Raw genomic sequence first — 24,247 nt, forward strand, 5'->3', positions numbered from 1 at the left:
AGGGTTACGCAGCGCTGTACAGTTTAACAGAGAAGGACAGTCCCTGCTCATGGAGCTTACAATCTAAAGAACAAGTGTACAGTCAGTCAAATAGGGCAGTCAAATTGGGGCAGTCTAGATTTCCTGAATAGAGGCATAAAGGTTAGGTGCCGAAGGTGACATTGAAGAGGTGGGCTCTCAGCAAAGATTTGAAGCTGGGCAGGGAGGGGGCTTGGCGAATGGGCTCAGAAAATTTATTCCAAGCATAGGGTGAGGCGAGGCAGAAAGGGCGGAGCCTGGAGTTGGCGGTGGAGGAGAAGGGTACTGAGAGGAGGGATTTGTCCTGTGAGCAGAGGTTTCGGGTGGGAACGTAAGGGGAGATGAGGTAGAGAGGGGCTGTGGACTGAGTGCATTTGTAGGTTAGAAGGAGAAGCTTGAACTGTATGCGGTACCTGATCGGAAGCCAGTGAAGTGACTTGAGGAGAGGGGTGATATGAGCAGATCGGTCCAGGCGGAATATAAGACATGCAGCAGAGTTCATGTGCGGATAGATGTGTATGCAACTCCTGGTGCCAATACAGATTCTTGTACACAACTGTAGCTGCTACTAGCAAAGACCTGTATGTGCAGGTATCCAGTATGCTCTTCCATGCACACATTTTTCGCATACTATTTGCTTACTACATTGGGATGCAAAACCTTTTCTTTACACTTCTGTTAGGAAGTCATGCGCAGAGTTGTAGTGCATGGCTCCTTCAAAAGGTTATTGCATTAGCCCCCAAGTTAGCTAAGCGATCAGAGGAAATTATCATAATTTAATGGAAGATCCACTACACGAGGACAAAATTAATATAAAGGTAAGAAAGGACCAAACAAACCTAAAATACAAGATAATAATCAACTAATAAAAAATATAACTTCAAATCAGACTGACCCTTATCAAACAATCCAATTGGGTTATATTAATGCTAGATCAGTTGTTAATAAAACAAATATAATAACAGACTGGATCACGACTGATAACCTCGACCTCTTACTCATCACTGAAACTTGCCTTCATGATCAAAATGACCCTACAATTTTAGACCTATGTCCCCAAGGTTATAAAATCACTCATTGGACAAGAAAAGGAAAACGAGGAGGTATAGCATTAATCCATAAATCCCAATTCATCATTACTATAACAGCCGAGTCTACAACGCCTCATCTTGAAATAGCCTCAGTAAGAATCCATCATACATCCTTGGTTGACCACCTGAATGTTGTTCTGTTTTATAGACCACCAGGAAACTGGCTTGAGTGCCAACCACTACTTATGGAATCTATATAGAACACTTGTAGCTAACTCCAATGTTCTTATTATAGGGGACATAAATTTACACTTAGACAATTCTAATTCAACCAATGTAAGTGAATGTAAAGAGTTTTTTCAACTATGTGACCTTATCTGGCCAAATATTCAAGCAACCCACACCAAAGGTCACACTCTTGACCTCATTACATACAAATTAGCATCAGACCTAAATCTAACTCTAGTAGATACAAAATGGGAAGAAGTACCTTGGTCAGATCACCATAGATTGAACATATCCTTACAATGTAGAAGAAAAAATACATGCCAGAACCAGGAACGCACAAACTATATCTCAAGAGGGAAAATAGATCCCACGACATTCTGGCAACAGTTCTACAATGACGAATGGACAATACAAACAGACTCAAATAATTATCTCCAAGACTGGGACGTTAGATGCAGGAATACACTAGACAATATAGCACCTCTACGAACAAAATCCTCATGAAGTAACAATTCGATATCTTGGTTTAATGAAGAGTTGAAAAAGCTAAAAACCCAGGTTAAGAGATACGAAAGAGCATGGAATAAAAAAAAATGTAGACACATTAAACGCTTGAAAACAAATCCAAAGGAAGTACAAATATGCTATACGTCACTCCAAAAGATCATACTACAAAACAAAAATTGGACCAGACTACAAAGACACACATAAACTTTTTCTACTAGTGAACAAATTACTAAACACCACTCCAGTCACTTCACCTACCACAGATACTCCATCAGCAGACAGCCTTGCTAAATACTTTAATGAGAAAATTGCTAAGATCCGGCTTACATTATCATCTATTACTACCAACCACGAAATATTCTTCCACTGCTTGGATCCAACTCCAGAGGAATATCCAGCTGACAGAATTTGGTCTAACTTCAATACTCTCACTGAAGAATCCATCATCCAAGCGATCAGTAAATTTGCTAAATACTACTACTACTTAACATTTCTAAAGCGCTACTAGGGTTAGGCAGCGCTGTACAGTTTAACAAAGAAGGACGATCCCTGCTCAAAGCAGCTTACAATCTAATGGACAACATGTGCAGTCAGCTTACAATCTAATGGACAACATGTGCAGACAGTCAAATTGGGGCAATCCAGATTTCCTGGATAGAGGTGAAATGGTTAGGTGCCAAAGGTGACATTGAAAAGATGAGCAAGGATTTGAAGATGGGCAGGGAGGGGGCTTGGCGTATGGGCTCAGGAAGTTTGTTCCAAGCATAGGGAGAGGCAAGGCAGAAAGGGCGGAGCCTGGAGTTGGCAGTGGTGGAGAAGGGTACTGGGAGGAGGGATTTGACCTGTGAGCGGAGGTTTCGGGTAGGAACGTAAGGGGAGATGAGGGTAGAGAGGTAATGAGGGGCTGCAGATCAAGTGCATTTGTAGGTAAGTAGGAGAAGCTTGAACTGTATGCGGTACCTGATCGGAAGCCAGTGAAGTGACTTGAGGAGAGGGGTGATATGGGCATATCGGTCCTGACGGAAGATAAGACGTGCAGTAGAGATCTGAACGGATTGAAGGGGGGATAGATGGCTAAGTGGGAGGCCAGTGAGGAGTAGGTTGTAATAGTCAAGGCGAGAGGTAATGAGAGAGTGGACGAGTGTTTGGGTGGTGTGCTCAGAGAGGAAAGGGCGAATTTTGCTGATGTTATAGAGGAAGAAGCGATAGGTCTTGGCTATCTGCTGGATATGCGCAGAGAAGGAGAGGGAAGAGTCGAAGATGATTCCGAGGTTGCGGGCAGATGAGATGGGGAGGATGAGGGTGTTATCAACTGAGATAGACAGTGGAGGGAGAGGAGAAGTGGGTTTGGGTGGAAAGACAATAAGCTTGGTCTTGGCCATGTTCAGTTTCAGGTGGCGGCGGTTGGACATCCAGGCAGCAATGTCAGATAAGCAGGCTGATACTTTGGCCTGGGTTTCCACAGTGATGTCTGGTGTGGAGAGATAAAGCTGGGTGTCGTCAGCATAAAGATGATATTGGAAACCATGAGATGAGATCAGCGAGCCCAGGGAAGAGATGTAGATTGAAAAAAGAAGGGGTCCAAGGACAGATCCCTGAGGAACTCCAAGAGAGAGCGGGATGAGGGTGGAGGAAGATCCATGAGAATGTACTCTGAAGGTACGGTGGGAGAGATAAGAGGAGAACCAGGAGAGGACAGAGCCCTGGAACCCAAATGAGGACAGTGTGGCAAGAAGTAAGTTGTGATTGACAGTGTCAAAAGCGGCGGATAGGTCGAGGAAGATGAGTATGGAGTAATGACCTTTGGATTTGGCAAGGAACAGGTCATTACAGACTTTAGATAGTGCTGTTTCTGTCGAGTGTGGAGGGCGAAAGCCGGATTAAAGCGGATCGAGGATGGCATGAGAGGAGAGAAAATCAAGGCGGCGCGTTCAAGTATCTTGGTATCTTGGAGAGGAAGGGCAGGAGGGAAATGGGGCGGTAGTTGGAGGGACAGGTAGGGTCAAGTGAAGGTTTTTTGAGGAGTGGTGTGACTACAGCATGCTTGAAGGTGTCAGGGACAGTTGCAGTGGAGAGAGAGAGGTTGAGGATATGACAGATGGGGGGGGGATGACAGTAGGAGAGATGGTGTTAAGTAAGTTGGTGGGGATGGGATCAGAAGAACAGGTGGTGCATTTCGAGGAGGAAAGAAGGTGGGAGGTTTCCTCCTCGGTGGTATCAGGAAAAGAGGAGAAGGAGGCCTGGGTTGGTTGGTTGAGGGAGTGGGTTAAAGGGTAAAGAGGAGGAGGAGGCTTGGTGGTGAATTCGAGGTTGATCTTCTGCACCTTGTCGCGGAAGTAGTCAGCCAGTGATTGAGGAGAGAGTGAGGGGGGTGGGGGTGGGAGTGGAGGGCACTTTGAGGAGGGAGTTAAGGGTGGAGAAGAGACGATGAGGGTTAGAGCTGAGAGAATTAGTCAATTGGGTATAATAGTCCTGTTTGGCAAGGAATAGGGAGGCCTGAAAAGAGGATAGCATGAATTTATAATGAATGAAATTGGTATGGGTGCGAGATTTCCTCCAGAGGCGTTCAGCCGATCGGGCGCAGGAGCGAAGGTATCGGATGCAAGGGGTCAGCCAGGGCTGGGGATTAGTACGCCTTCTGGGACGGGAGATGGATGGTGGAAGGGTATCCAGAGCAGATGAGAGAGTGGCATTGTAGGTGGAGACAGCCTTATCGACAGACTCGGAGGACATGATGGAGAGGAGGAGATTAGAGATACTAGAGGATAAGGTGGGAGGGTCAACGGCCTGAAGATTCATGAAAGTAGTGGTTAGTGTAGGGCGGGACTGAGGGGGAGGATGATGAAGTGTGAAGGTGATCAGGTGATGATCTGAGAGAGGAAGATCTGAGGCGCAGAAATTGGAGGGTGAGCAGGTAGAGGAGAGGATGAGGTCAAGACAGTGGCCAGTTCGGTGAGTGGGGGTGGTGGAGCTCAGCTGGAGGTTGAAGGAGGATGTCAGAGTGAGGAACTGAGAGGCGTAAGAGTCTGATGGATCATCAGCGTGTATGTTAAAGTCTCCAAGAATGAGGGACGGAGATGAGGGTTCAAGAAAAATGGAGAGCCATGCATCGAAGTCGGTAAGGAAGGAGGAGAGGGACTTATCAGGGGGGCGGTAAATGACTGCAACTTTAAGTGGCAGCGGGTAGAATAGACGGATGGAGTGAACTTCAAAGGATGAGAAGCAGTGAGATTGCGGTAGTAGGAGGGGTTGAAAACTACAAGTGGGCGAAAGTAGTAACCCGACACCTCCTCTGCGGCCGACTGGGCGGGGAGTGTGGGAGAAAAGATAACCTCCATGGCATAGGGCAGCGACTGAGGCCGAGTCGTCGGGGGTGAGCCAGGTTTCAGTTAGGGCGAGCAGTTGAAGGGAGTGGGAGATGAAGAGATCGTGCGTGAAGGAAAGTTTGTTGCACACAGAGCGGGTATTCCACAGGGCACACGAGAAGGGGAAGGAAGAAGGGGGGAGGAGGGGAACAGAGATGAGATTGGAGACATCCCGGAAGCGTTTGCATGGATAAGACGAGGACATGTGTGGGGGGCCTGGATTTGGATTGGTGTCTCCGGCGGATAGTAGGAGAAGGAGGAAGAGAGTGCGGAGGAGGGTGGGGGAGGTAGGGTGACGAAGGCAACGAAGACGGGATGAGCTTAGTAGGAATGGGGATGGGCTAATGGCAGGAAGGAAGTGTTGAAGGTTGAGAGCTAGGAGGGAGGGGGGATAGGAGAGATGGTGAGGTGGTGAGGGACGGGGGTGGGTAGGGTAATGCAGTAGTGAGCAGGACGGGAGACGACATGGATGGGCAATAAGTTCCTGTGGAAGACAGCGGTGGGGGGAGGGGGAAAATATTAGGAAGGGACAGGGCGATGAAGAGAATGTGTATAGGGGCCATGGTCAGGGAGGCAAACAGGTGATGGGTAAGCTGGTAAACAGATGGGTTAATGGGCTGGCAAGCCGGCAGGCAGGGAGGCAGTTAGGTAGTTGTGCAGGCTTGAAGGCAGGCGGGGAGGCAGTTAGGTAGTTGAGCAGGTTAGATGGCAGGCAGGTAGATGGCAGGTAGATGGGTTGATAAGCAGGCAGTTGATGGACTGACAAGCAGGCAGGTTGGTTGCTGGTAGGCAGGCAGGCAGGCAGGCAGGCATGCAGGTAGTCTGGGGCAGATGCGATGTGACTGGAACAGGCTGGAACGAAGGACTGGAACACGCTGGAACAGATGGACAGAAGGATGGACTGGAGCAGTAGGACTGGACGAGCTGGAACAGACGGATTGGAACCAACTGGGACAGACGGACAAGAATAAGCTGGAATAGATGGACTGGAACAAGCTGGAACAGCCGGAATGGGCAGACTGTAACAAGCTGGAACAAGCCGGAACAAACTGAAACAGACGGACTGGAGCAAGCTGGAACAGATGGATTGGAACAAACTGAAACAGACGGACTGGAGCAAGCTGGAATAGACGGATTGGAACAAGCTGGAGCAGATGGACAGGAACAAGCTGGAATGGGCGGACTGGAACAAGCTGGAGCAAGCCGGAACAAGCTGAAACAGTCGGACTGGAACAAGCTGGAACAGACGGATTGGAACAAGCTGGAGCAGATGGACTAGAGCAAGTAGGAACGGAAGGACTGGATCAAGCTGGAACGGACGGACTGGAACAAGCTGGAACAGGCTGGAGCAGACGGACTGGGACAAGCTGGAACAGGCTGGAACAGCTGGAGCAGACGGACTGGAACAAGCTGGAACAGATGGACTGGAGCAGGTTGCAGCAGAAGACAGTGGCGCAGCAGGACTGAAACACGCTGGGACAGACGGACTGGAACAAGCTGGAGCAGAAGACAGCGGAGCAGCGGGACCGGAATAAGCTGGAGCAGACGGATTGGGCCAAGCAGGAGCAGAAGCAGAAGAGAGCAGAACAGCGGACTGGAACAAGCCGGATTGGAACAGGCCGGGGCTGAAGGACCGGAGCAAGCTAGGACAATGGACCGGTGGCAGATGGACAGGGCAGCAGGGTAGAGGCAAGGATCAGAGCCAGCAGGGGTTACAGGACATGAAAAGTGGGCCTGAGGGAGAGGATCAACACGAGGGCCTAGGGATCAGCTGCCCCAGGTCACCTGGCTCCACAAGCTCCCCACGCCAGAAGGATCAACACAAGGGCCAAGGGGTCAGCTGCCTCAGGTCTCCTGGCTCCCCACGCCAGAAGGAACGGTGCTGCGATCGAGGGGATAGCCAGCAGCACTACCAGGCACCGACGTCCATGCAGATGGGCTACCACCCGCTGCCTCGCCACCCTACCTCAATCTCCCACAGTGCGCCGGTTACCAGCTTGATACATGCCCCAACAACCTAATAAGATTCACCCCTCAACGCTTCATAACAGACCTCACGAAACATCTAAACTATATGTTACAACACGGACTCTTCCCCAATGATAAAGGAAATATACTACTTACACCAATACCTAAGGACATAAAGAAAAACGTAAATGATATAAGCAATTACCGCCCAGTAACATCCATCCCTTTATTAGTCAAACTAATGGAAGGAATGATGACTAAGCAGTTTAACGATTATTTAAATAAGTTCTTGATTTTACATGAATCACAATCAGGATTTCAATCTAACCACAGTACAGAAACTGTGCTGATCACTCTACTAACCAACTTTAAGCAAGCAATAGCAAAGGGAGATAGCATACTTCTCCTGCAATTCGACATGTCCAGTGCGTTTGACTTGGTTAATCACGAAATACTGCTACATATTTTAGAATACTTTGTAATAACAGGAAACGTACTTAACTGGATCAAAGTTTTCTTAACAACAAGAACATACCAAGTGATATCAAATTCGACTATATTATCACCTTGGAAACCAGAATGTGGAGTCCCTCAAGGATCTCCACTTTCACCGTCCCTTTTTAATCTAATGATGACACCATTAGCCAAAACATTAGCTAACCATGGCCTTAATCCTTTCATCTATGCAGATGATGTTACAATTTATATCCAATTTAAACATGACCTAACAGAAATCACTAAAGCAATAAATGACAGCTTCCATATTATGAACTCATGGGCGGATGCTTTTCAATTAAAACTCAATGCTGAGAAAACACAACATCTCTTTCTTTCATCACAGCACAATAAGTACAAACCCACTAATTTAAACATCCCTAACTTTACCCTCCCCATCTCAGAAACTTTGAAAATCTTAGGAGTTACAATTGATCGCAACCTTAAAGAACCATGTGAAAAACAGAACAAAAAAAATGTTTCATTCCATGTGGAAACTCAAAAGAATTAAGCCTTTCTTCCCAAGAGAAGCATTCTGTAGACTGGTGCAGTCATTGGTATTATATGCTTTATTTTCGAAAGAGAAAAACGCCCATATTTCGACCCACATCGGGGGATGGGCGTCTTTCTCCCGTGGGCGCCCAAATCGGTATAATCAAAAGCCGATTTTGGGCGTCTTCAACTGCAATCTGTCGTGGAAACGGGCAAAGTTGATGGGGGCGTGTTGGAGGCGTGGTGAAGGTGGGACTGGGGCGTGTTTATCAGCCGAGGAGAGATGGGCGTCCTCGGCCCATAATCGAAAAAAGAAAGGCGTTTTTAGCGCGAATTTGGGTCACTTTTTTTGGACCCTTTTTTTCACGAACAAGTCCCAAAAAAGTGCCTTAAATGACCAGATGACCACCGGAGGGAATCGGGGATGACCACCCCTGACTCCCCCAGTGGTCACTAACCCCCTCCCACCCAAAAAAACAACTTTAAAAACTTTTTTTCCAGCCTGTATGCCAGCCTCAAATGTCATACCCAGCTCCATCACAGCAGTATGCAGGTCCCTGGAGCAGTTGTTAGTGGGTGCAGTGGACAACAGCCAGGTGGACCCAGGCCCATCCCCCCCTACCTGTTACACTTGTGGTGGTAAATGGGAGCCCTCCAAACCGCCCCCAAAACCCACTGTACCCACATCTAGGTGCCCCCCCTTCAGCCATAAGTGCTATGGTAATGGTGTAGAGTTGTGGGCAGTGGGTTTTGGGGGGGGATTTGGGGGGGCTCAACACCCAAGGGAAGGGAGCTATGGACTTCAGAGGTAGTTAACCTTTTTTTTAATTGTTACAAGTGCCCCCTAGGGTGCACGGTTGGTGTCCTGGCATGTCAGGGGGACCAGTGCACTACGAATCCTGGCCCCTCCCACGACCCAATGCTTTGGATTTGGTCGTTTTTGAGCTGGACGCCTTCAGCTTCCATTATCGCTGAAAAACGAAACCGCCCAGCTCAAATCCGCACAAATCCGATGCATTTGACTGGCACAAACCGTATTATCGGAAAAAAGATGGACGCCCATTTTTTCCAAAAATACGGTTTGTCCCGCCCCTTCACGTACCCGTTCTCAGAGAAAGACGCCCAAGGAGTTGGGCGTTCACGTTCGATTATGCCCCTCAACGTCAGCTAGACTACTGCAATGCCATCTATGCTGGGTGCAAAGAACAAATTATCAAAAAACTTCAAACTGCACAAAACACGGCAGCCAGACTCATATTTGACAAAATGAAATATGAAAATGCCAGTCCCTTATGAGGAAAAACTACACTGGCTCCCTTTAAAAGAACGCATTGCTTTTAAGGTTTGCACCCTGGTCCATAAGATCATACACGGTGAAGCTCCAGGGTATATGTCAGACCTTATTGACCTACCAACCAGGAACTCTACCAGCTCATCACGTACATTCCTGAATCTCCACTATCCAAACTGTAAGGGACTGAAATATAAATTAATATATGCATCCAGCTTCTCCTACATATGCATGCAAATTTGGAATAAATTACCAAAATCCATAAAAATAGCACATGACATAGTGAACTTCCGTATACTATTGAAAACTTATTTATTTAAGAAAGCATACAATAACAATTCATCCTAAATGCAAATTAATAAAACGTATCTATACAACATGTATTCTTTATATTTTTTGCTAAATTATCTTGATTTGTAGTTTAATGTTCCTAATTGTTCAAGTTAACTTTTTGTCATGACCTATTACCTTCAGCTCTTATCTTAAGACAAAGTTTCCTCCTGTAACCTAACCCACTCTGTCCCTCTACATCAACTATGTATTTTTCCAGTCCGGAACTGGTAATCACCACTTACGGAACTATGTAAGCCACATTGAGCCTGCAAATAGGTGGGAAAATGTGGGATACAAATGGTATAAATAACTAAATAAATAAATAAATAATTTACCTATCAGTTCATCCTGTCAGGTCCAATACTAATTTGAACCACTCTCCCTTATCTAAAAATGGCAGATGACGTTTAATGTGAGAAAGTGCAGAGTGATGCACATGGAAAAGAGGATCCTGAACCATAGCGACATGATGCAAGGTTCCACATTAGGAGTCACCGACCAGGAAAGGGATCTCGGTGTCATTGTTGATGATATGCTGAACCCTCTGCTCAGTGTGCAGCAGCAGCAGCAGCAGCTAAGAAAGCAAATAGAATGTTAGCCATTATTAGGAAAGGGATGAAAAACAAAAATGAGGAGGTTATAATGCCTTTGTATCAATCTATGGTGTGACCACACCTTGAATACTGTGTGCAGTTCTGGTTAACACATCTCAAAAAAGATATACTGGAACTAGAAAAGGTACAGAGAAGGGTGATGAAAATGATAAAGGGGCTGGGACGACTTCCCTGTGAGGAAAGGCTAAAGCGACTAGGGTTCTTCAGCTTGGAGAAAAGATGGCTGAGGGAAGATATGATAGAGGTCTATAAAATAATGAGTGGAATGGAATGGGTAGATATGAATAGCTTGTTTACTCTTTCCTAAAATACTAGGGCTAGGGGGCACGAAACGAAGTTACAGAGTAGTAATTTTAAAACAAATCAGAGAAAATATTTCTTCACTCAATGTGTAAACTCTTGAATTCATTGCCAGAGAATGTAGTAAAAGCAATTAGCTTAGCAGGGTTTACAAAAGGTTTGGATAACTTCCTAAATGAAAAGTCTTTAAGCCATTATTAAGATGGACTTGAAGAAAATCTATTGCTTATTTCTAGGATAAGCAGCATAAAATGTATTGTACTGTTTCGGGATCTTGCCAGGTACTTGTAATCTGGATTGGCCACTGTTGGAAACAGGATGCTGGGTTTGTTGGACCTTCAGTCTGTCCCAGTATGGCAACGCTTATGTTCTTATGTTATGTTAAAAGGTATCATAATATGTCATGAGTTTGTTATTGTACTGCTTCTTTTTTGCTTGGGAAGCTGATCCGGTCCCAGCTTTACCCCACTGTTTGCATGGTCTTATAGTACTATTTTTTCTGAGCACTGCATCATCCCAACAGAAATGGTACTAGCTGGCAGTCCTATACAGTTTGATATTTAAGGAAAAACAGTGTTGTACATATTGTACCTCATGCCTCAACAAATTTTCTCTGAATCTAGGAACCACCATAGGAGCCAGTGGCTAAGACCTCTTTTATCCCCACCCCTCCAAGACCGTTGAAGAGTGGAAAGGGAGAGAAATCTTCTCTGAGAACCACCACAGCTCCTCTAAGACGTAATTTACTAAGGCTGATTTCTCATTCTGGACTAAATTTAACAAAATGTGCTAATGCCATTAATGTACATACATTATTAATAAACAGGACCTATTGCAGAAAATAGAATGCATTAATGTGCATTAGTGTGAGTTGACAAAGTAAGATATTTTAGTAACTCTACCCCTTTATGCCTAAAGGGAAAAATACTTAGTAGATCAGGCCCCCTCTGCAGCAAGTACCCAAACCTCAACCATCTTTTTTAGTCTCCCACATTGTACTCACTCCGTCTCTTTCTCTCTCTCTCATCCACCCATTCTCTTTCAGTTTTCTTATCTGTCCATAGCATTCTGTCTTAAATCCCCTTCTGTCCCCAACAGTCTTGCTCTTTCAATCCCCCTACCCTATATCAAGTCTTTTATTCCTCTTACCCACCAGATCCTTCCTCATTCCCGGCATGCTGGCAGTGATTTGATCTTCTTTCAACCTTTCTAATGCAGGAATATATTTAATCAGGACTTCCAAAATGGAACTTTTAATAATGTCTACACCTCATGCAAACTTTTGTCTCTGCCCTCCTTTTAGTTTCTTTTCTAATTTCCTCCTGCATACTGTTAAAGAAGAAGAGTCAGTTTCCAAGAGGTGGATTCACAAGATCTGTTCCAGACTGGGATTAGTCCACTTATTCTGTTTACCTGAAGGAAATACATTATTTTTCCTGCTACCAACGATCTTTTATTTTTGCTTTTTTTTAAGTAAACCTCTTTACTTTTTATTCAGCCGTATCTTCCTGGATTTTGATTCATTTCATGTGAGTGAATGACGTAAATAAAGAAAGCATTCATAAATGTAGGGTCTCACAATTATCCTTTCCCCTCCCCCATTCTGCATAGTTCCAGAGGTTAGAGTGGAGAAACCCTTTACCTATACTGTATCCTCAGGGCCAACCAGAGGGTATTTGACACCCTAGGCAAACCTTCAGCCATACCCTATGTAGGTCAGCATCTTCCCTTCCTCTCCGTCTTCCCCTCTTACATGGTAGCCACTTTCCCCTTCCTATCCACTCCAGGTGGCCAATGATCCCCCTCTTCTCCTCTACTGCCACCATCTTCAGGATGGTTCAAAACCATACTATCCCCCGCCACCATATTTCGGCATCTCCCCTTCCCCTCCCTACTCCATCAGGTAACCAGCATCCTCCTTCCCCTTCCTACCTACCCCATTTAGCCAATGACCCCCTTTCCCCTCTCTATGCCTCCACCCTCAGATGGCTCAAGCTTATAACTACACCCCACCCAATAGTCCAGCATCTCTCTTTTCCTTCCATAACTCTCTTCTCCTCTCCCTCCCCCAGTAGCCAGCATCTCTCCTTCCTATCTTCCTCAAGTGCCCAGCAACTCACTTTCCCCTCTCTGTCCCATTGGTAGCCAACATTTCCTCTTCCCCTTCCTACCCATCCCATCTCCTCTTTCCTTCCCTAATTCCCCCCTCCCCCAGGTCCAACATCTCCCCTTTCCTATCTCAGGTCCAGTATCTCATCTCTCCTTTTCTCCCCTACTCCTGTATTCAACATCTCTCCTCTCTTCCTCCCTCTCTGGTGCCGCTGCTATCGCCCTCTTCCTGGGCTACTACAAATGTACTGAGCACTGGTGCAGGGCTTTTCAGTAGAGGCCTGCACCTCTCCTTGATGAATTTCCTGTGGGGTGAGAGGTCAGGAAACAGTAGCATTTGAGCACTACTGGAAGTCCCCGCACCAGCCCTGAATACCTCTGAAGTGGCCTGAGAACAGGTAGCAGTGAATCAAGGCAATAGCACACCAACTTCTTGTCAGGAGGAAAAAGACCTCACAGGCTGTGGCAAGTGGCGTGCAAAATCAGCAGTTCAGCGTGCATACAGTGAAAAAGTAATCATTGGTCCGAAAAAAACTCCTGCTAACAATACGTTGTGTCAAAAAATATTATGTGACAAAGACTATCTTTGGCACTAGAGTAGCATGCCAATTCAATCAATGCTAATCACTTATCTTTAGTGGTGCAATGCTTCAGTACTCAAAATCAGGTCACTTTAGCTTGTCGGAAAGATGAATTGACAGTGTGGCCCCAGAAGACCCATTTCACTCCAGCTTCTTCTGGAGACCAACACTGTGTCTCAGATCTGCAACCATAAACAATCTGGTCAAGACTGATTGAACTCAAAAAAAGAAGAAAAGAAACAGAAAAGGAAAAAGAATGTGTGCTACAATGAATGTCTCGCATCTAACAACAAAGAGCCGAACATGGCGTACATGTTCAAAACAGACACCAAATATTCAACAGCCAATCTAGGCTGACGATGTCAAAACACTAAAATGATGCCAAACATTAAAACACCAATCAGGGTTCAAGGCTCAGAAAAAGCACAAAAATGCTAAAATGTCATAAATAATGAAAGTACCAAAAAGACTCAAATAATAGAAATGATGCTCTTAATCATAAAAAAGAAGTCCAAAGTAACATGGAATTTAATCCATTGAGTTCCAGCGTATTCAATCTGTAAATCCAACGTTGCTCAAACTGGAACAATCGTTTGCTCACATCTCCTCCATGTATGCTGGAAGGTACATGGTCAATGATCCAGAACCTGAACGACTCAAAGGTATGGTGCAGATCTCTGCAATATGAGACCAGAGGAGCCCCAGATTTATTATTTGATACACATGATTTGTGTTCACTCAAACGAGTAGAAATGTTCGTTCAGTTTTGCCCACATAAAACCTCAAACATGAGAACTGTAAAATATAAATCACGTGGTCCAATTTTCAAGTGGTGTTATACTTCAGTTTATACCGCTTTCTGTCAATAGGATTCGAGAAATCAGTGCATTCGATGTTCATATTGCAAAAAGAGCAAGTCCTGCATCTAGTGTCCACCTCTGTCATTTTAGTGTTTTGACGCCATCAGCCTAGATTGGCTGTTGAATGTTTGGCGTCACTTTTGAACGTGTACACCATGTTCAGCTCTTTGTTGCTAGCTGTCTCACAGCCTAAACAGTGCTTGCAATATGTTTGAGTTTTCATTGTAGCACACATTCTTTTTTCTTTCTTCTTTATTGGAAAGCAATCAGTCTTGACCAGATTGTTTTTGGTTGCAGATCTGAGACACAGTGTTGTCAATTCATCATTCCGACAAGCTGAAGAAACCTGATTTTGAGTACTGAAGCATCGCACCAAGATAAGTGATTGGCATTGACTGAATTGGCATGCCTCTCTAGTGCCGAAGATAGTCTTTGTCACATAATAGTTTTTGACACAACATATTGTTAGAAGGTTTTATCGGACCGATGATTACTTTTTCACTGTGTGCACGCTGAACTGCTGATTTTGTATGACGCTTACCACAGTCTATGAGGTCTTCTTCTTCCCGACAAGAAGTTGGTGCGCTATTGCTTTGATTCACTGTTATTTATTGTGGTTTTCACATTTGTTGATTAGTAAACCAGATCTGCATACAATTTTAACCTGAGAAGAGGTAGGACAACAGCAGCAGCAGCAGCAAGGGGAAGAGAATGGAGGAATGGTACTTGCTATGATAAGAAAGTGCTTTCCTGGTGCACCCCCCCCCTCGAATGCTGCACCCTACTCAGATGCAAGGCTGGCCCTGTGTATCCTGGATCCCTAAGAAAAAATGTACACAGGCATTACAACTATAAACCCTCTCTCTATGTCTATTTTCTCTCTTGTGTATGCTTCATACTCCCACGCACTCATCTATATACACATATATCTTCAAGAACTCCATCTTCTTCCTCTTTTCCTGATGTTTTTTCTCCTCTTCTATATACCTACTTCCACTGCTCTCTTTTTATTTCCCTTTTTCCCCATTTTTTGCATGCCACGTCATTCAAGTTTATAAAGTCTGATCAGCAGTTCCAACAGTACAGCAATTTTCTTAGAGTGCCAGGTAGGTTTCCGCAGTGCCACAAGAAGAGCATCAGCTGAATCTCAGAGCAATATAGGCTGATAACTGTAGGGGAAGGAAAAAAACATAGGGAAGGAATAATGCATCACTACTGACTCAAGAATGAGGAAGTGGCTGCTGCAGCTCACAGAGGGGTATGGATGAGGGTCTGACTTGGAACATGAGATCATAAAAATTGCCACACTGGGTCAAAACAAGTGTCCATGAAGCCCAGTATTCTATGTCCGGCAGTGGCCAATCCAGGTCGCAAGTACCTAGCAGGATCACAAAAAGCACAAATTCCATGCTTTCCCACATCTACCTTAATGCTTCATGATTTATAGACTTTTACTCCAGGAACTTGTCTATACTCTTTTTAAATTTTGTTATGCTAAGTTCTGTTAAAACATCATCCAGCAACATAATTCAAAAGCTTAACTACACATTGGGGAGCCGATACAGAAAGCTAACCACTGGCAGCTTTACTGGGGTTTTACCAGCTGAACAATGCCAAAAGGGTTTCAGTGTGGGCATTAACTCACACGGAAACCATGACCGCAAATCACATTAAAATGTATCATAATGTGGTCACTACTAATTCTGCAGCCCTGTCAGAAAAAATAAAAGTTTTAGACACATGCTCAATCCAGGAAATGTTTTGCCAGGTCTAAGGCAGCGTAAAAGGGTTGTTTGAGAGTGGGTGTCTAGCAGCACCCCCTCTCTCTCCCCCCAAATCAACAAGACTGTCCAGTTCCTCGGTCTAGTGGACCACCCTCCTTTCCCCCCTTCTCTGACTCCCAACAAACATCTTAGGCATTCACCGCCCCCATGATGACCAACACCCCCCCCCCCCCCCCGAAAATAAACCATCCATGGTGTCTATCTGGACTGCACCCCACCTGACATCCCTTGCAGAGCAAGAAAATTTTTTCCCAAGGAAAGAAAAGTAGCCAATAATAACAAGCATTTCATATTCACAAAACAAGATATAGATATCCATAGTGAGCCCAAAGAGAGCAGGTAATTGTGAATAGCCTCAATGGTCTATCTTTGACCTCTATATAGAAATATACTACAAACCTGCAAATAGTATTCTATACTTCTAGAAGAATTGCTCTATGAACCTAACACCATTACAGCTTTCTTCAAGCATGGCTAACTTAACCATTAGCCAGACTAGGCATTTACCTAAGGAGACAGCAAAGAGCAATGGCAGTCAAAACAAAACAATTTATTTATTTGTTTATTTATTTGATTTCTTATATACCACCTGCAAACCCACAATGTAGGTCCAGACAGACACCCAAAGAATCAACAATATCAGAGCTTCCCACATCCTGTCCTGATGCCCCCATAGCCTGTCGAGTTTTCAGGATATCCATACTGAACATGAGATGAATTTGCAAATGTTGACCCCCAGTGTATGCAGATTTATCTCATCCATGGTCATTGTGGGTATCCTGAAAACGTAACTGTCTGTGGGGTCCACAGGCCAAGTTTTGGAAGCCCTGATTAATACATTCTTTTACCTGCAGAGAGGGCGGGCAGTTTTCAAATAGCCTATTTACCTGGATACATGGTTTTAGGAAACTGACTTAGTTTAGATAGATAGATAGATAGATAGATAGATAGATAGATAGATAGATAGATAGATAGATAGATAGATAGATAGAAAGCTATGATGTTCAATTTTGCATTTTTATAGGATTGTTCTAGGAGAGGTAGTAATGGGGTGATCGTGATTGCTAAGTTTAATTATCAAAATCTCAATAGATGGCAGTCTAGGGGTCTGAAAGTTAATTGTTGGGGAGGGGTTCAAGGCTGAAAGCTCACCTAGGGCACTTTAAACACCTGACCCTGCTTTCATGTACAGAACTGTAATGTGGAAAAGATGTCATCAAGACATATGCTTTAAGGCTATCTTTGTGGCACTTTAACATGTTTTTTCAGATAGAATATAAATACTGTAATTGAGACATTCAGGTCATGACATCTCAAATTCCACTAGCATTTAGAAAAGGATCTGCCAACATACAGCCTTTTCCAAAATTAATGCAGGAAAGCAAATGATACATACCTGTAGCAGGTGTTCTCCGAGGACAGCAGGCTGATTGTTCTCACGACTGGGTTGACGTCCACGGCAGCCCCCAACAACCGGAACAAAACTTCGCGGGCGGTCCCGCACGCAGGGCACGCCCACCGTGCATGCGCGGCCGTCTTCCCGCCCGTGCGCGACCGTTCCCGCTCAGTTGAATGACAAGCCAAAGAATGAGTAAAAACGCAACTCCAAAGGGGAGAAGGGAGGGTAGGTAAGAACAATCAGCCTGCTGTCCTCGGAGAACACCTGTTACAGGTTTGTATCATTCGCTTTCTCCGAGGACAAGCAGGCTGCTTGTTCTCACGACTGGGGTATCCCTAGCTCTCAGGCTCACTCAAAACAAGAACCCAGGTCAATTGAACTTCGCAACGGCGAGGGCATAACAGAAATTGACCTACGAAGAACAACTAACTGAGAGTGCAGCCTGAACAGAACAAATCGGGTCCTGGAGGGTGGAGTTGGATTGAAACCCCAAACAGATTCTGCAGCACCGACTGCACGAACCGACTGTCGTGTTGGGTATCCTGCTGGAGGCAGTAATGTGATGTGAATGTGTGGACAGATGACCACGTCGCAGCTTTGCAAATCTCTTCAATAGTGGCTAACTTCAAGTGGGCCACTGACGCTGCCATGGCTCTAACACTATGAGCCGTGACATGACCCTCAAGAGCCAGCCCAGCCTGGGCGTAAGTGAAGGAAATGCAATCTGCTAGCCAATTGGAGATGGTGCATTTCCCGACAGCGACCCCTTTCCTATTGGGGTCGAAAGAAACAAACAATTGGGCGGACTGTCTGTGGGGCTGTGTCCACTCCAGATAGAAGGCCAATACTCGCTTGCAGTCCAATGCGTGCAACTGACATTCAGCAGGGCGGGTATGTGGTCTGGGAAAAAATGTTGGCAAGACAATTGACTGGTTAAGATGGAACTCCGACACCACCTTTGGCAGGAACTTAGGGTGAGTGCGGAGTACTACTCTGTTATGATGAAATTTGGTATACGGAGCATGAGCTACCAGGGCCTGCAGCTCACTGACTCTGCGAGCTGAAGTAACTGCCACCAAGAAAAAGACCTTCCAGGTCAAGTACTTCAGATGGCAGGAATTCAGTGGCTCAAACGGAGGTTTCATCAGCTGGGTGAGGACGACATTGAGATCCCATGACACTGCAGGAGGCTTGACAGGGGGCCTTGACAAAAGCAAGCCTCTCATAAATCGAACGACTAAAGGCTCTCCAGAGATGGCTTTACCCTCTACACAATGATGGTAAGCACTAATCGCACTAAGATGATTCCTTACTGAGTTGGTCTTGAGACCAGACTCTGATAAGTGCAGAAGGTATTCAAGCAGGTTCTGTGCAGGGCAAGAACGAGGTTCTAGGGCCTTGCTCTCACACCAGACGACAAACCTCCTCCACTTGAAAAAGTAACTCTTCTTAGTGGAATCCCTTCTAGAGGCAAGCAAGACCCGGGAGACACCTTCAGACAAACCCAACGAAGCAAAATCTACACCCTCAACATCCAGGCCGTGAGAGCCAGAGACTGAAGGTTGGGGTGCAGAAGCGCTCCGTCGTTCTGCAAAATGAGGGTCGGAAAACATTCCAATCTCCACGGTTCTTCGGAGGACAACTCCAGAAGTAGAGGGAACCAGATCTGACGGGGCCAAAAAGGCGCTATCAGAATCATGGTGCCGTGGCCTTGCTTGAGCTTCAGTAAGGTCTTCCCCACCAAAGGTATGGGAGGATAAGCATACAGGAGGCCGGTCCCCCAATGGAGGAGAAAGGCATCTGACGCTAGTCTGCCGTGTGCCTGTAGTATGGAACAGAACAGAGGCAGCTTGTGGTTGGTCTGAAAGGCGAAAAGGTCCACCGAGGGAGAGCCCCACTCTCGGAAGATCTTGCGTACCACTCTGGAATGGAGCGACCACTCGTGCGGTTGCATGACTCTGCTCAGACTGTCGGCCAGACTGTTGTTTACGCCTGCTAGGTATGTGGCTTGGAGAAGCATGCTGAACTGGCAGGCCCAACGCCACATCCCGACGGCTTCCTGACACAGGGGGCGAGATCCGGTGCCCCCCTGCTTGTTGATGTAATACATTGCAACCTGATTGTCTGTCCGAATTTGGATAATTTGATAGGACAGCCGATCTCTGAAGGCCTTCAGTGCGTTCCAGACTGCTCGGAGCTCCAGGAGGTTGATCTGAAGATCTTGTTCCTGGAGGGACCACAGTCCTTGGGTGTGAAGCCCAACGACATGAGCTCCCCATCCCAGGCGAGATGCATCCGTCGTCAGCACCTTCGTGGGCTGCGGAATTTGGAATGGACGTCCCAGGGTCAAATTGGTCCGAAGTGTCCACCAGTGCAGCGAATTGCGACAACTGGGGGACAGGCGGATGACATCTTCTAGATTCCCGGTGGCTTGGCACCACCGGGAAGCTAGGATCCATTGAGCAGATCTCATGTGAAGATGAGCCATGGGAGTCACATGAACAGTGGAGGCCATATGACCCAGGAGTCTCAACATCTGCCGAGCTGTGACCTGCTGAGACGCTCTGGCCTGGGAAGCGAGGGACAGGAGGTTGTGGGCCCTCGCTTCGGGAAGAAAGGCCTGAGCCGTCCGTGAATTCAGCAGAGCTCCTATGAATTCCAGAGATTGGACTGGCTGGAGATGGGAGTTTGGGTAATTTATCACAAACCCCAGCAGCTCCAGGAGATGAATAGTGCACTGCATGGACCAGAGAGCCCCTGCCTCTGAGGTGTTCTTGACCAGCCAATCGTCAAGATACGGGAACACATGCACTCCCAGCTTGCGTAGATACGCCGCAACCACCACGAGACACTTCGTGAACACCCGTGGTGCAGAGGCGAGCCCAAAGGGCAGCACACAATACTGAAAGTGCCGTGTCCCCAGACGGAATCTGAGATACTGTCTGTGAGCTGGCAGTATCGGGATGTGAGTATAAGCGTCCTTTAAATCCAGGGAACATAGCCAATCGTCTTTCTGAATCATTGGTAGAAGTGTGCCCAAGGAAAGCATCCTGAACTTCTCTTTGACCAGGTATTTGTTCAGGCCTCTCAGGTCTAGGATGGGACGCATCCCCCCTGTTTTCTTTTCCACAAGGAAGTACCTGGAATAGAATCCCTGCCCTTCCTGCCCGGGTGGTACGGGCTCGACCGCATTGGCGCTGAGAAGGGCGGAGAGTTCCTCTGCAAGTACCTGCTTGTGATGGGAGCTGAAGGATTGGGCTCCCGGCGGGCAATTTGGTGGAGTGGAGGCCAAATTCAGGGTGTATCCGCACCGGACTATTTGGAGAACCCACTGGTCGGAGGTTATCAGAGGCCACCTTTGGTGAAAAGCTTTCAACCTCCTCCAGTCCGGTACGGACACTTTGATGGTGGCTATGTTCCCATGGATCCAGTCAAAAGCCCGTCCACGGCTTTTGCTGTGGAGGCGCCGGGGGCTGCTTAGGTGCATGCTGTTGACGGGAACGAGCGCGCTGGGACTGTCCCTGTGCCTGAGGCCTTCGGGCCGGCTGGGAGTACCTACGCTTGTTGTAGGCGTAGGGCGCAGCCTGCCTGGCCCGGGAAAAACGTCCACCTGTTGAGGTGGATGCTGAAGGCGCCTGGTGGGAGAGCTTGTCGAGAGCGGTTTCCCGCTGGTGCAGTTGGTCCACCAACTGCTCGACCTTCTCACCAAAAATGTTATCCCCCCGGCAAGAGACATCCGCCAGTCTTTGCTGGGTGCGGTTGTCCAGGTCAGAGGCACGCAGCCAGGAGAGTCTGCGCATCACTATACCTTGGGCCACAGCTCGGGATGCCACATCACAGGTGTCATAGATACCCCTGGACAGGAATTTTCTGCACGCCTTCAGCTGCCTGACCACCTCCTGAAAAAGCCTGGACTGCTCCGGAGGGAGCTTGTCGACCAGGTCCGCCAGTTGCTTCACATTGTTCCGCATGTGAATGCTCGTGTAGAGCTGGTATGACTGGATGCGGGTCACAAGCATGGAAGATTGGTAGGCCTTCCTCCCAAACGAGTCCAGAGTACGAGACTCCCGCCCCGGGGGCGCCGAGGCGATATCCCTCGAACTCCGTGCTCTCTTGAGAGCAGAGTCCACGACCGCCGAGTCATGAGGCAATTGGGGTTGCATCAACTCTGGGTCAGAGTGGATCCTGTATTGGGACTCCGCTTTCTTGGGGATGGTGGGATTAGATAATGGCTTCAGCCAGTTCCGAAGCAGTGTCTCTTTGAGGACATTGTGCAACGGCACCGTGGAAGACTCTCGAGGTGGTGATGGATAGTCGAGGACCTCGAGCATCTCAGCCCTCGGCTCATCCACAGAGACCACGGGGAAGGGAATGCAAATAGATATGTCCCTGACGAAGGAGGCAAAGGAGAGGCTCTCAGGTGTTGAGAGCTTCCTCTCCGGTGAAGGAGTGGGGTCAAAGGGAAGGCCCTCAGACTCCTCTGAGGAGAAATATCTGGAGTCCTCCTCCTCCCCCCACAAGGCCTCTTCCTCGGTGTCGGACATGAGCTCTTGCAGCTCTGACCTAAACCGGGCCCGTCTCGACTGCGAGGAACCACGTCCTCGATGATGGCGTCGAGCGGTGGACTCCCGCGTCGGCGGGGATGAAGCTCCCTCCATCGACGTCGACGGGGATTCCACCTGCGTGGCGGTCGACACCGGTGCTGCAAGCGGCGTCGGAGGCCTCGGCATCGGGCTGGAGCACACCGGCACCTCCATCAACGGCGCTGGGGGCGCAAGCACCCCCGGCGCCGGCAAAGCCTAGCGCATCAGCCCTTCCATAATCCCAGGCAGGATGGCTCGGAGGCACTCGTCAAGGTCCGCTGCCGGGAAAGGTAGGGGGGCCGGTGCGGGTGTCGGTGCCGGAAGCTGCTCGGGTCCAGGAGACGGTACCGAAGCACCCATGGACTGACGCAGCGACATCTCTTCGACCGAGGGGGAACGCTCCTCTCTGCACTGCCGCTTCCTCGGCGTCGAATCATCTCTGGAGGCGCCGGAGCTGGTGGTCCCATGCGCGACCGATGCTGGTGCTTTTTTGGTTTCTTACGGTGCCCGTCATCGGTGTTGGGTAGCAGAGATGAAGAGGAGGTAGAACCCCCCCCCGGACTCGAGGAATCGGGTCTGACAGGGTTCGGTCCCGATGGCCCTGGGTAGAGGGAGTAGCCGGGGCCGATTGCCCGCGTGGCCGCTCACCCCTGGCGTCGCCGGCAGACCGGCGGGCCAACGGTACCTGTACTCCTGGGGTCGATGCCATCATCGGTGCCGATTTTGTCGACATCGATACCGGTACCGAAGATCCGGCCGTCGACACCGATGCCGTCGACGGGCCGGCGCAAGTTCCAAAAAGACGGTCCCGTGGAACTTGCCTCACCACCTGTGTCCGCTTCCGCAAGCCGAGAAACAAGGTGCACGTCTTGGTATTATGCTCCGGCCCAAGGCACTGGAGGCACCAAGCGTGGGTATCGGTTTGCGAGATCTGCCTGCCGCACCGACCACACTTCTTGAATCCGCTCAGGACCTTCGAGGACATCGACGGAAAAATCGCGTCGGCGAAATCAAGGTCGTCTATGGTGGCGGTGAAAAGCACACCCGAAAAGAAAACGACCGAGCGGCCACAAGGCCGCAACGAGGCGCCCCCGCTAAAGACGATGAGGGGACAACTCCTTTTTTTTTTTTAGGGAAAAAACGAAGCGCGAACGCGCACAAAGAGAAAAACCTCGAAGAAAAACTCGCGGCTAGGCCGCGATCCGGTTTCCAGGGCTGACAGAGAGAGAGACGAAAGCACATCTCTCTCCAGCGCGGAATCGAAAAAAACTGAGCGGGAACGGTCGTGCACTGGCGGGAAGACGGCTGCGCATGCACGGTGGGCGTGCCCTGCGTGCGGGACCGCCCGCGAAGTTTTGTTCCGGTTGGTGGGGGCTGCCGTGGACGTCAACCCAGTCGTGAGAACAAGCAGCCTACTTGTCCTCGGAGAATCCATATGTGCCAGCTAAGTGTGGGGTCAGCATTCATTTTACAAAAGTAACGTCTACAATATCAATGAAGACAACATACAAGTCTATGTGCTGGCATATACATGTGTATATCTGTCATTTTAAAAATCAATGTTTTCCCAAACTGTCACTGGTGGTCCAGTGGGTGCAGAGGTCGTGGCAGCCATTTTCTTGTGACAACCGCAAGGGGTAGGAGCAAGAGGGCTTCATTCCTGCCCCCATTGTACCCACTAGACCACCAGGGATAGGAGGTAGGCTGGGGGGGGGTCCTATCTAGACCAGGGGGAGTGTTCCGTTGGGGGAGAGGGGACCCTTACTGTTACAGGGTGGAGGAGGGTATGAGGAGGAAGGCTGGTATGAGGTGCTGGGAAGGAGCTCGGAGGGGGAAAAATTATGTGGGTCCCAGTTGATATTCAGTACCAGGATCCACATAGCTAAGTGGCCAAAATTAGGACTGCTTCTGAGCTCTCCTAATTTCAGTTGCTTAGTTAGGTGGGTCCAGTCACTGAATATGGCCAGCACCCGCATAACTACCAGCTCCTCTTCAGTGCCATCCCCCATACTGTCCCTGACCTGCCCACTTTCAGCATGGGTGGTCACAGATGATATTCAGCGGCACTGCCCGGTTTAGTACCGCTGAATATTAGTGGTTGGGAGGCTCAAAGCAATTTAAGCTGGCAGGAGTTGCTCTTGCCTGCTTATATCACTTTGAATTTGAGGCAGATAGTTTTGTTTTCTTTTTACTGTTGGATTGGAATGGGCAATTTTGTTTTCAACTTGGAGTATTTAGGTAGTTAAGCGGTATATACATTTTAAAATAAATAATATTCATATTTCTCTT

This window comes from Microcaecilia unicolor, chromosome 5, assembly GCF_901765095.1.
Source record: "Microcaecilia unicolor chromosome 5, aMicUni1.1, whole genome shotgun sequence".
Classification (NCBI taxonomy): Eukaryota; Metazoa; Chordata; class Amphibia; order Gymnophiona; family Siphonopidae; genus Microcaecilia; species Microcaecilia unicolor.